We start from the raw sequence: 11,427 nt of genomic DNA on the forward strand, positions 1-11,427 counted from the left end.
TTGGAAAAGATTCAACCTCCTCAGGGCTTTGTGGATGCTGAGCAGGAGGCTCGCGCTGGGGTGAAGATTCAGCCTCCTCAGTGAGCTCTGGATGAGGATTTTGGCCTCCTGCTGGGATGGAGAAATTTCAGCTTCCTCTGGGGGCTCCATAGTTTTATCTGGGCTCCCGAAAAAATCCCTACATAGGCTCTCCTCAGGTTAAGTGGCATCCATACTGGGATCTAAATAATCACCCTACAAATTTTGTTCTAGACCCTGAGTGGTTTTTTTGAAATTGGGTTGTAGTTCCAACAACTTTGGCAAGCTGTTGATGCTGAACTAGATCTTTCCTCAGGTTTGGGGTGAACCGATAAACTTCATTGGTTTTGAGCTCTTACTACCTAGAGGTGGAACAAGTATTTCAAATAATTGGTGACCTTCAGCCTGATCTAGACCTATGTTTTTAGTCTTATTTTTGTGTCCAGAAGGCAGAACCAAGGGCTAATTCTGATCCCAGTCTAGAACTAGTACTGCCTCTGGGAGCTTTTGCACTGGAACCGCCTCTGGGAGCTTTTGATGTTGGGTTTGCTTGTTATTCAGATCCTGATGTGGAACAGCAAACTGATCTGGCCCTGTAGGCAGCTCTCCAACCGAATCCGTGTCCGGGTATGGAACCTCAGTCTCAGTCAACTCCTGTTGAGGCGGGGCCAACATCTGCACTGGAGACGAGGACGTCAAGTAATTAAACCCCCGGCTTCTACCAGGGATGTAAGGGCATGCGGCAATTTGGGAGGGGTTCTGAGGCTTGTGAAGACAAAGCCTCGTTCAGCTGTGCGGGGTTGGGTGTCACCTGGACGGGGCCCAGGGCCCACTCGAGAGGCTGAACTGCCTCGACTAGAAGCCACCGTCGTTGCCACGTGAGAAAGAGACGTGGGGCGCAGCCACGACACAGAGGCGTAGCTGCAACATAACCTGCGGCGGCTCCAAAGCGCAGCGACCCAGGCCAGTGAGGAGCCGGAGCCACATCCGCCTTCAGAGCCAAACCGAACTGCTATGCCACCGCCGCGATGCGAGGGCTCAGGTTAGCAACCGCCTGCCCCGCCCCCGCCTAACGTCCCACCCTTTATTTATGAAGTCTTTAGTTACGCCACCATTATTAGGCTCCTGCAGAGATCCAATCCGCACAACCAGAGTGGGCCTTTTTCCCAGACTCCCCAGGGCGCAAGCCATCCTTCCCCTTGCAAAGGTGACAATTACCTCCTGCCGGGCCCTCTTCCAAACCCCTCCCTGCCCACCCTGGCCCCAAACAATGAGACGAGATTCGGGCTGCAGACCCGAGTTCAACAAACTCCAGCAGCCCAGGGGTGGAGGGGCGTTGGGAAGGATGCAGAGCTTCCCGAGGAAACCAAATGACCTGGCATTCTGGGAAATTCAAAAGTGCTAGTCCATTTCTGGCAATCTGAACTCTTCCTCCTAAAAGCTGAAATCTGAGAGACATTCTTCCTGCCTTGGCTACACGGCTGACATGAAAAGTAGCTGACCTGCAAAATGAGCACCAGTTAGGGTGGCGGGAGGGGGACACTCCTTACAATTATGCTAAACTGTTGCCATTTCCTGCAAACTCTCAGTATTCAGGTCTCATGATTCATTCACCACTCTATGATTAGGGGGTCACCACTGAATCAGTGATGACTCCAGAACTTCTGTAGGAGGGATTTGGTGCAGGTGAGCAATTCATTCTGGGAAAGAGTCTAAAACCAAGTGAATGGCCCTTTACATTAGCATGGGAAAACTTCCCCCACCCCACCTTGTCTCAACAGAGCCCTTAATCTAGAAAAAACTACAGTGTCACTTTCCACAGGTCTACCCTGTGTGCACATATGGAGAAGACACTTAGAATGTTAAAGTCAGCATGTTAAGTAATTTTCTTGAAATACTGGAACTAGCACCCAGTTTACTTGCTTCACAGTCCTTTTTATAATCTATTTAATATTAGTCCTTTTTAATTGTCTGGTACACCTTTAACACCTAAACTCCAAGAGAGGAGGAGCTTCATCCTATTTCCAGTGCCTAGCACATAATGGTTTCTAAACGGAACTGATTCCAAGATTGGCCTCATTTAGGAGAGGATCTGTTGTTATAATCAGGTTTCCAAAATCTTTACTATCAATATGGAATCCTTTCCTCTCACATTTCACAGGAAGCTAGACTTTTTTTTTTTGCGGTATGCGGGCCTCTCACTGTTGTGGCCTCTCCCGTTCCGGAGCACAGGCTCCGGAAGCACAGGCTCAGCGGCTATGGCTCACGGGCCCAGCCGCTCCGCGGCACGTGGGATCTTCCCGGACCGGGGCACAAACCCGTGTCCCCTGCATCGGCAGGCGGACTCTCAAACACTGCGCCACCAGGGAAGCCCGAAGCTAGACTTCTTAAAGCCCAAACATGGATACGTTTGAAGTTTCTTTGACTGATTTAAATTGAAATGAAATAATTATTTTGTACAGGAAAAACTTTCAAAATTTTTTCATTTTTCAGAACATAACCACCTTTTCTTTCTCTACTTTCTTCCCCTAAAAACAAACTTTGCAACATTGGGGTGACTTAAATAATCAGAAATCTTGCCCCAAATTAAGCTGTTAATGGTATGAAAAACATTTTTTGCTCCTTTTAAATAAAAATCCTATATGCAGTACATTAATGTTTTCTTTTAGAAATTACATTGACAACTTATCCCTAATTCGAGGTACCCATATAACTGATTTACAGAAAGGTTCTTTGGCAAAATATTTAACACAAGATATATATGAGCTCTGAGTAATACACCTTACTTGAAAGGCATGAATAGTTTTTAAACAGTGTAGCATAATCACACTTAAGACCATAGTTACTTTGTTCCCAAATCCCTGCTATTCTATTTGAGGGGAGTTCTAAAGGGTCTGTGTCTTCTCCTGTGTCCACAACTGTAGACGTACACTGATGGCCCTCAATCCTGTTCTCCAAACTTCAAATAAGGGGCCAGAGACAAGGCTCGGAACTTGGGAAAGTCCTAGAAATTTCCTGCCTCAAAATCAGTTTCAGAGTTTCACCTTTTCCTAAGGAAGACAGAGATGAGTAGACAGGACGAAGTCTTCGAAATCCTGCTCGTTGTTTTGAATTATGGCTACACTGGCTGTGTACCCCTTGAGTTTTTATCTCCACATACTTGAATTAAACCCTGTAGTTCCTCTTCGGTTGGAGCATCTGTGACCTCTTCACAGGGTCTAGATGCCACAGCTGTTTTACCACTTTCTGAAATCAAGTTAACAAGGATCAATCCAGAAGCTTTCTTGTTCTAAAACTTCCTGTATACAATGGTAGCACCGAAAAATTAGACATTCTTTTGATTTCTAAAAGCAGAAAATAAGAGCATTTTCCTAGAAGTTCCCTCATCTGACACTTCAGTTTTTATTATAACTATTTGTGAAAACATATATAAGAAGTATCAACGTTGGTTCATAAACTTTACGAACTTAGAAATAAGAACTAAGGAGTAAGGACATAGAAATAAAAAGCTGTGGAAAGAAAAACGTTCAACCACAATACAATTAAATAGGAAGGCATTAGGTGCGGGTCAAAGTGAGCTCAAACCTGGGATAGATACCACTGGACTATAATAGATACTTCCTATTAGAAGCAAGAAAAGTGCCTACTCCTTGGGATCACAATTCTACCAGTTACAATGAACAAAGCTTTAGAGACGGAGACAGAGAGAGAGAGCATTTGAACACTCTACTGGCAGAAACTGGCCCATGTACATTTTGGACAATACAGCTTTCCTCAAGGCAAGCAAGGGCCACCAGGCTTTTTAGTCTAAGGAGTTTTTGGTACATATAAGGAGTACCTTGGCATATTAGGCACAAACAGCCCAGGCATTTAGTTTGGTTCTTAAAGGTTGTTACCCAGAGTTGACAGCTGATGGAGATTGTGCCTGATGACCAGGGAAGTCAAACTTCACTGGAAGGACTGCCCAGGCTGGAAGGCCAAGACCAATCCAGGGTCAACTCTTAAAAGCAAAGAAGGTCTCTGACAACTTAGCTAGGATTTCTCAGTCTCTCAGCCTGCAGGGCTGTGAAGCAGGGGAGCAATTCTGTTCCGGGAATCTACTAATCATAAAGTTTCCTTTGGGCACAGCCTGTGACATTCTCACTGCTGTATAACTCGATAGGGAACACAATCAACACTCTTCAGTAGCATGACCAGTTTCAAGGCTCACAAAAACGTAGCCGATTATTATATAAGAATCATACTCACCCAATATATCAGAAATGAAAACTGAAATTAAACTGATTCCAAAAACATAGTCTAATAAACTCTTCAACAAGAAAACAGCAGTAATAATAACAGTCAATATGTTTTGTCTGCTTACTATGTTTCAGGCGTAGCTCTAAGCTTTTTAGATTCATCATCTCATTTACTCTTACAATATCCCCCATTTGGTGGTAAGCTCAATTACTAACCCTATTTGCAGATAAAGAAATTGCAGCTTAGAGATATTAAATACCTACAAATGTCTCTGACTACAAAAATCTAAAATTGCAATAACAAAATCTAAGAGAAAAGGTTAGGACTCAAACACAGGTGTCCAAGGCTTATAATCACTACACTATTCTGTATGAGAAGCAAGCAATTGAGGAAGAAGTGGATCAAACACTTTCTGTATGAACTGAGGCAAGTGATTCTACATCTAAACACTGGGGACAATTATATTTGCTGTCGTTCTTCTCATAAATGACACAAAGAACAAATATAAGACTCCTGCTGTGAAAGCATCTGGTGAATGAAAGAATATGTAATGTTTTAGATAACCATTATTTTCAACCAATTAACTTTTCAAATAAGTTTATTTGCTCACTGAAACTGAAGCACTTCAACGACAATCAAAAAGGTCTTACCTAAAACCACAATCAGCAATTTCGGGAATGCATCTGTCATACCTTCTGAATAGCAAGCTTCTGGGTTACCTTCCTTCCTATAAGGAATGATAATGACCCTAAATCCAACCAAAACAGATGAATTTAAAATGCCCATATGAATAACTGATTTCTAGGTTATATGTTTAAAACTAAAAATGCATCTGTGATTCTTACATCATAACCTTAGTGATTAAGGGCAGGCACAACACTGAGGTACAGGTGAATGTCTCTGTTGTAGGTATACCCTGGAATGGCACATTTTTACTGCTCAGATGTATTCTGGATGTTCATAATACACTAGACGGGAAATGCAAACCAAAAACGTGGCACAAATCTCATATTACTCACAGATTTCAAATACACAAGCTGAGGCTACAATGCTACAGACCCTGCTCTCGTGTGTATAAAGGGCTGGATTCATACAGTGAGATACATTTGGTTGTAGTGCAGATGATCGGGCCTCTCCTCAACCATCACCCGCTCAGGCGAATGGTGGAGCCTCCTCCACCCCATTCGCTAACAGCCCTGCCTCTGACTTAAAATCCTAAGGCCAAGTGCCTTGAATTCTAGGAAAAAACTCAGTACCAATCGGAATCCCCTTTCTAGGGATCTACATTTACATATTCTGCTCAGGCCCTTTTGTAGGAGGCAAAGGACTGAACATTTACACAAGAGTTTATTTCAATCTTTAGACAATGATTTTGTTGGGATAACTGAAGGCCAGAAGACATGTGTATTTGAAGGACTATTTTAGCACAAAAATAATTATAAACCAAAAAAAAAAAAATTCCTCATTTTCCCTCCTCCTAAGCTTCTTGGCATGTAGTCATTTCTAAAATTCTAAAGTTTAAGGTGCTGTCAGGTATCGCCTAAGATAAAAACCTATATTGTCGGGCAGAAAAATTCTGCCCAGGGCTTTAGTTGCTTAGAAAAGGTGATGATGTATCTGAAAAGTGGAGTTTCAGAAAGAAAGGAAAAAAGAGAAATCCCACTCGCTCACCTCCCCACACACTTACATACTGGAAAACAGACCTTCCTCCAACTTATGCAAAAGTTCCACAGCCATGACAACTCCAGGACTCCTGCACTCATGGAAGGGAAACACCACCTCTAAAGCACAAAAGAACTTCAGGCTTTGCTTCTGAAGTGGTGGCACAGTATCTTCATTTTCTCTTTCTTCAAGGTTAGAAAGATCCTGAAGCTGTTAGGATTTTGAAGTAAAGAATAGACTTCAACATATTCTGTTGTTAGAAATAAGTACTAAACTCCAGCAATCCCAGGTAATAGTTTAGATATGCTATCCCTTCAAAATCAAGTGAGACTTGCAAATGAATGACTAGATATGGACAACTATTTTTTTTATGATATACCATACAAATACTGGAGAAAATTATGGACACCACCATCCAAGTCATTGAGATTATCACTAATTCTAGGTGGCAGGCCAATGCTCAGATACTTCCATGTGGAAGTCTCTCACATCTCCTCCCCATAGCCCGGTTCTATTCTTCTATCTAAAGTCTAGGAGTTCAGTGTTGAAAGGAGTCTGGTTAGTCAAAGAAAATCTAAAGAGTTTACCTTGATGATCCTTTTTGACCACCCACCCAAAGTAGTAATTTGCCAATTCTTGGCATCTGGAGCTCTTTAGGGCAAGTGTATTATTTTGAACCACCTTAGATCTGGTGCAGAGATGAACCTAAAGACATAAAAGACCTAAAAATATCACAACCCTACATAGAGACTCATTTTGGATATACCTGAGATTTATCAATACCAATTTTATAGAGTGGTTGTGAAGATTAAGTAAGGAAATTTTAAGCAATGAGTTCACAATGATCCCTAAATAAATGTTATTTATTATTTTTAGGTCAGTACTTTTCTGCATCATTTCCAGGACCCCTGATTAACCAGAAGGTTCCCTGACCTCTGGTGGTGAAAGTAATGATGAAAGAACCAAGGAAGCCCAGCAGAAGCCTATTATGGGGCTGGGGGTAAGGAAAGGAAGTGAACTGTTTTACTCATCTCACCCTGTAGCTCCTGCTTGAGAATATGACCTGAAGAGGAGATAAGATGGACCTGCCACTGAATTAGGAGCTTAATCTGTAGCACCCCCTCCCCACGTTACTAACCCCTGTTAGAAGAGGGAATACATATACCTCTATGAATGTAAATAAAGGAACCAAAAGAATTAGAGGTTCATCTGCATTAACAGGCTTCTTTGAGAGTGCAAATATTTCCAGTCTTAACTCTCTAAAGAACTTACATATTACTGCGGAGTTTTTATAACACTAGTTCTTTCTTAAATGTCCATTTCCATTTTGAACAGGGTATAGTATATAAATATAGTCATAAAAATTCAAATAATACAAATAAAGTCAAAGCATTGTTAATTCTTTATTGATTTGTTTGTGCATCTTCCTCTGTCACTAGTTTATGAGCTCCTTAAGTGCTTGAAGGAACCATATATTATTCTTCCCTTGTTACCAGAAATAAGCATAGATCATGGCATACAAGGAGTGATGTATGTTGACTTGTGATGGTCTGTTGACTGAGTGAATGAATGAGTACATAAGAAAATGAAATTACTTTCTCCAACTGAAGCTGCCTGCTGGGAATGAGAAATGAAGACTAATTTTTAAATATTGAGTGTCACATGGGAGGCTAGGCCCTGTACGGTGAGTCAAATGGAGCTGCCCTGGACAATTAGGTATCTTCAGAAAGGCTCTGAGACCGTAGGTAGTAGAGACAGCTGACATCTGGGATAACCTTGCCACAGTTCTTGCTGGCAATCCTTTCCCTTCGTGCTACTGAGAAAAACTCAGATGCATTAGGCCTTTCCTTCATTTTATTTTAAGATGTTATTCTCTTTTCTGTATTTATAAAAAGCACAGGGGAAGTAAGATAAGAAGTATGTATACCTGCCAATGAATAAAAGAACACATAATTGGAACTTCCGTGCTGCTGCAGTGGTTAAGACTCCGTGCTCCCAATGCAGGGGGCCTGGGTTCGATTCCTGGTAAGTGAACTAGGTCTCACATGTATGCTGCAACGAAGAGTTTTCACGCCACATTTCAGGAGCCTGCAAGCCACAGAAAAAGGCGCCTGCCTACTGCAAGTGGGGAGCCCACATGCCACAACTGGGGAGCCCTTGAGCCGCAACTAAGGAGCCCACCTGCTGCAACTGAGACCCAGTGCAAGCAAATAAAAAAATAAAATTGAAAAAGAACGTCATAAGTAAAGTAGGGAAATATTTCGGTGTTGTGGGTAGTAAACTAAAGCTCTGTATTAAATAAAGAAATCTAATACGAATGCCCTTTCCTCTCAACTCTATAGTGACTTGGAGAACATTTTCTTCATTACTCTAACAGTGACAGGCTTTATGCTGTGAAAATCTCACAACCTACGCTTATGGTATGGTCTTAATGTCCAATATAAGAAAAGAACTCATTACTCACAACTGACACCAAGTAACTGTTTCATAATCTTTCCAGGACCATCTGTAATATCTGAGTGGTTATGTGAAATGGTCGCAGGGTCCGCAAATTAAAGAATGTCTGACACAAAATCATTTCAATCCCAGGGAGTACAGGAGGATTGAAGAGGGTGTTAAACAGGGTACAGAAGTGGGAGGTAGTGTACCTGGAGTCACATCTGAGGAGAGTTCTCAGATTCAATAAAGGTGAAATCAGTGAGTAAAGAAATATGGGTGAGAAGACGCAACAAGGTCAGTAGGAAGTAGCCAGAGCAATAAGCCAATCCGAGAAGACACACAATTATAAAGGGAAAGGTCTGGGAAATCTAAGCCTCACTCACTTATTCAGAGGAATTGAAAAGGTCCTTGAAAAAGGAATGGTGGCTGAATGGAGGCACATAATGAAATGTTAATTCTAGGAAAGTAAAACTGGATGGTAAGTTCATATGGAATAAGGTTTCTACAATGCATTAAAGAATATTTTAACCATTTTCTGGAATCTGAAGGGAGTTCTGAATAGGCAGTTTGAGAGTCATGATGATGATGAAGCCTCCTTTATGTTACATCTGACAAAAGTTTGTCAAGCTCGGGACTTCCCTGGTGGCACAGTGGTTAAGAGTCCACCTGCCAGTGCAGGGGATACGGGTTTGATCCCTGGTCCAGGAAGATCCCACATGCCGCAGAGCAACTAAGCCCGTGTGTCACAACTACTGAGCCTGTGCTCTAGAACCTGTGAGCCACAACTACTGAAACCCGCGTGCCTAGAACCCGTGCTCCACAACAAGGGAAGCCATCGCGATGAGAAGCCCACGCACGGCAACGAAGAGCAACCCCTGCTTGCCGCAAATAGAGAAAGCCGGCGCGCAGCAACAAGACCCAACAGAGCAAAAAATTAATTAATTAATTAATTTAGAAAAAAAATGTCAATCTCACACATTTAAAATCCACATAAAAGTCAATATAAGGAAGACTCTTGTGAAGATTTCTTAAATTAAGGGGCAGCATAAAATGACATGGGGTTTAACATCAGTTAAGTTTGGGTTTGGCCTCTAGTTTCCACATTTAGTGTCATGAACCTTAAGTAACTCACTTGACCATCCTGCGTTCGAGTTCCTTCATCTAATAAAAAGAAAGAAACAACTGGGGAACCGGGGGATCAGTGGAGCAGTGCACCTGAGAGCATTCTGTACACCACAGTGCTGTACAAACGCTGGCCTTTTTTTTTTTTTCTTCTTTTTCCCCCTAGCATCTTAGTTCCCAGACCAGGGATTGAACCCGGGCCCTCAGCAGTGAAAGTGCAGAGTCCTAACCACTGGAACGCCCGGGAATTCCCGATGGCCTATTAGTTTTAAATTCAGCACTTCATCCCAGTAGAGCGAAGAAGTCCACATTTGGACCCACCTTCACTGGAGATGTGTGAAAAAGCTGCTTCTGGTCACATGCCTTTTGGGCTCTGTGGGCATCCATTGCTGAATAAAACTTGATGATGGCATAGAACCCAGGACCGGCCACTCCTGCGTTTGGGAAGACTCGGACCGAATACAGAAGGCCAAACCAGGAGAAGACTGTGAAGAGAGAATGCTGTAGGGTGATCCCACGCTAAGTAAGTGCAGGAAATTTCAGGCCCAGGAAACCAAACCGCCCATTCCCTTATATTCCCCCAGCCCTTCGCCACAGGTAACTGTGGTGAGGCTACGACTCCAAACACTTCTCATTTCATGAACAAGTTCCCTCTGAAATCCTAAGCTTCGAGAAGCATTAAGAGGCAATGCCGTCTGTTGGGAACTATCTCTCAAAACTCTATGGGGGCGAGCTGACTGCTCAGGTCGGCTCTAGAACTAAGAATCCTCTCAGCGGAGACCACAGGCAAATGAGGTGCTGAAGCAGTACCCCGGGGCGCCCAGTTACTGGGGCGCGGGGCGGCTTCCTCCACCCAGCCCTCCGCTCCGGCTCGTCTCACTTGCAAGGCCTCGGCCGTGGGTCCAGAGCTCAGCTCCCACACCAGCAAGGTTTTGTCACCCGCGATTGGAACCGCAAAAGGTACCAAGTGCAGCATTCTACAGTCACCCCGTGTGCGCAGCTCAGGGCACAAGCGGACTGCACCAGGAAACGCGAGCCTGCACTTTTTAAAAAGTTAGTGCCGATAAATCTAATATATAGAAAAATAGTTGAAAGCCCCTGAGTGTTTTGTGGATAGAAAAGCTTGAGATTCGGAGCAAGTTCAGACCTAGACAGTCTAAGAATAAACTAGCTCTCCATTCCATTAGAAGGGCTAGGTAGCAGCTTCTGGTTATGGAACCAGAAACTCTCAGGCTCCAAATAGGACATAAAACAGCATCACTTGTACTCTTTATAAAATTGCAGAAACAAACAAAATAAACAAAAATATATTTACACTTGTCCTATAAGACAAAGGGTACTTGAGACCTAATTTATATAAAATCAGTTTACAAACTGTGAGGCACTATATCAATAAGTTCTCATTTGCAGAGGGCACAGCATAGGATATGAGGCCAGTAATGTTAATTCCCTTCCCCCATCCATTCCTTTCTCTTGTTCCTTTATGTATGCAGATCAGTTACATTATTAAGCTAACAATGTAACTGAGCTATTATTAGCTTAATAATGTAACCAAGAATCTGATTTTTAGCAAGGGGGTAGCTCTTAGAAACTTAGGGAGCTGGAACTCTGAATGTATGAATTAAAATAATGCAACTACATCATGAATTTTAAAATTTATCATCATTGATTAAAAATTAAAATATTAAATTAAAAATTTATTATCCCGCAATTGAGACTCACCACAACGTGTGACGTCTGACAGGCATTCACTGTCACAACACAGCTTGACTGTCTTACAGACAACCTCAATAATATTTTTAAATTGGCAGAGGCAGCAGGCCATAAGGCTAGGTAAGATCCTATAAATGGAAACACAGGTAATTAAATTCGTGGTAAAAGAGTTACTTGAGTAGGTAGAAGAGGTAGGCCAAGGCCACCACAGACCAGTGCAAAAAGGAGTTCTTG

The 11,427-nt window shown here is 42.6% G+C and overlaps 1 pseudogene; it reads right to left on the reverse strand.

The window, feature by feature from the left end:
• Nucleotides 1-1,419: 1,419 nt before the first annotated feature.
• Nucleotides 1,420-10,456, reverse strand: LOC116756878 (annotated as a pseudogene).
• Nucleotides 10,457-11,427: the final 971 nt, after the last annotated feature.

Source organism: Phocoena sinus, chromosome 7 (assembly GCF_008692025.1).
Source record: "Phocoena sinus isolate mPhoSin1 chromosome 7, mPhoSin1.pri, whole genome shotgun sequence".
Lineage (NCBI taxonomy): Eukaryota > Metazoa > Chordata > Mammalia > Artiodactyla > Phocoenidae > Phocoena > Phocoena sinus.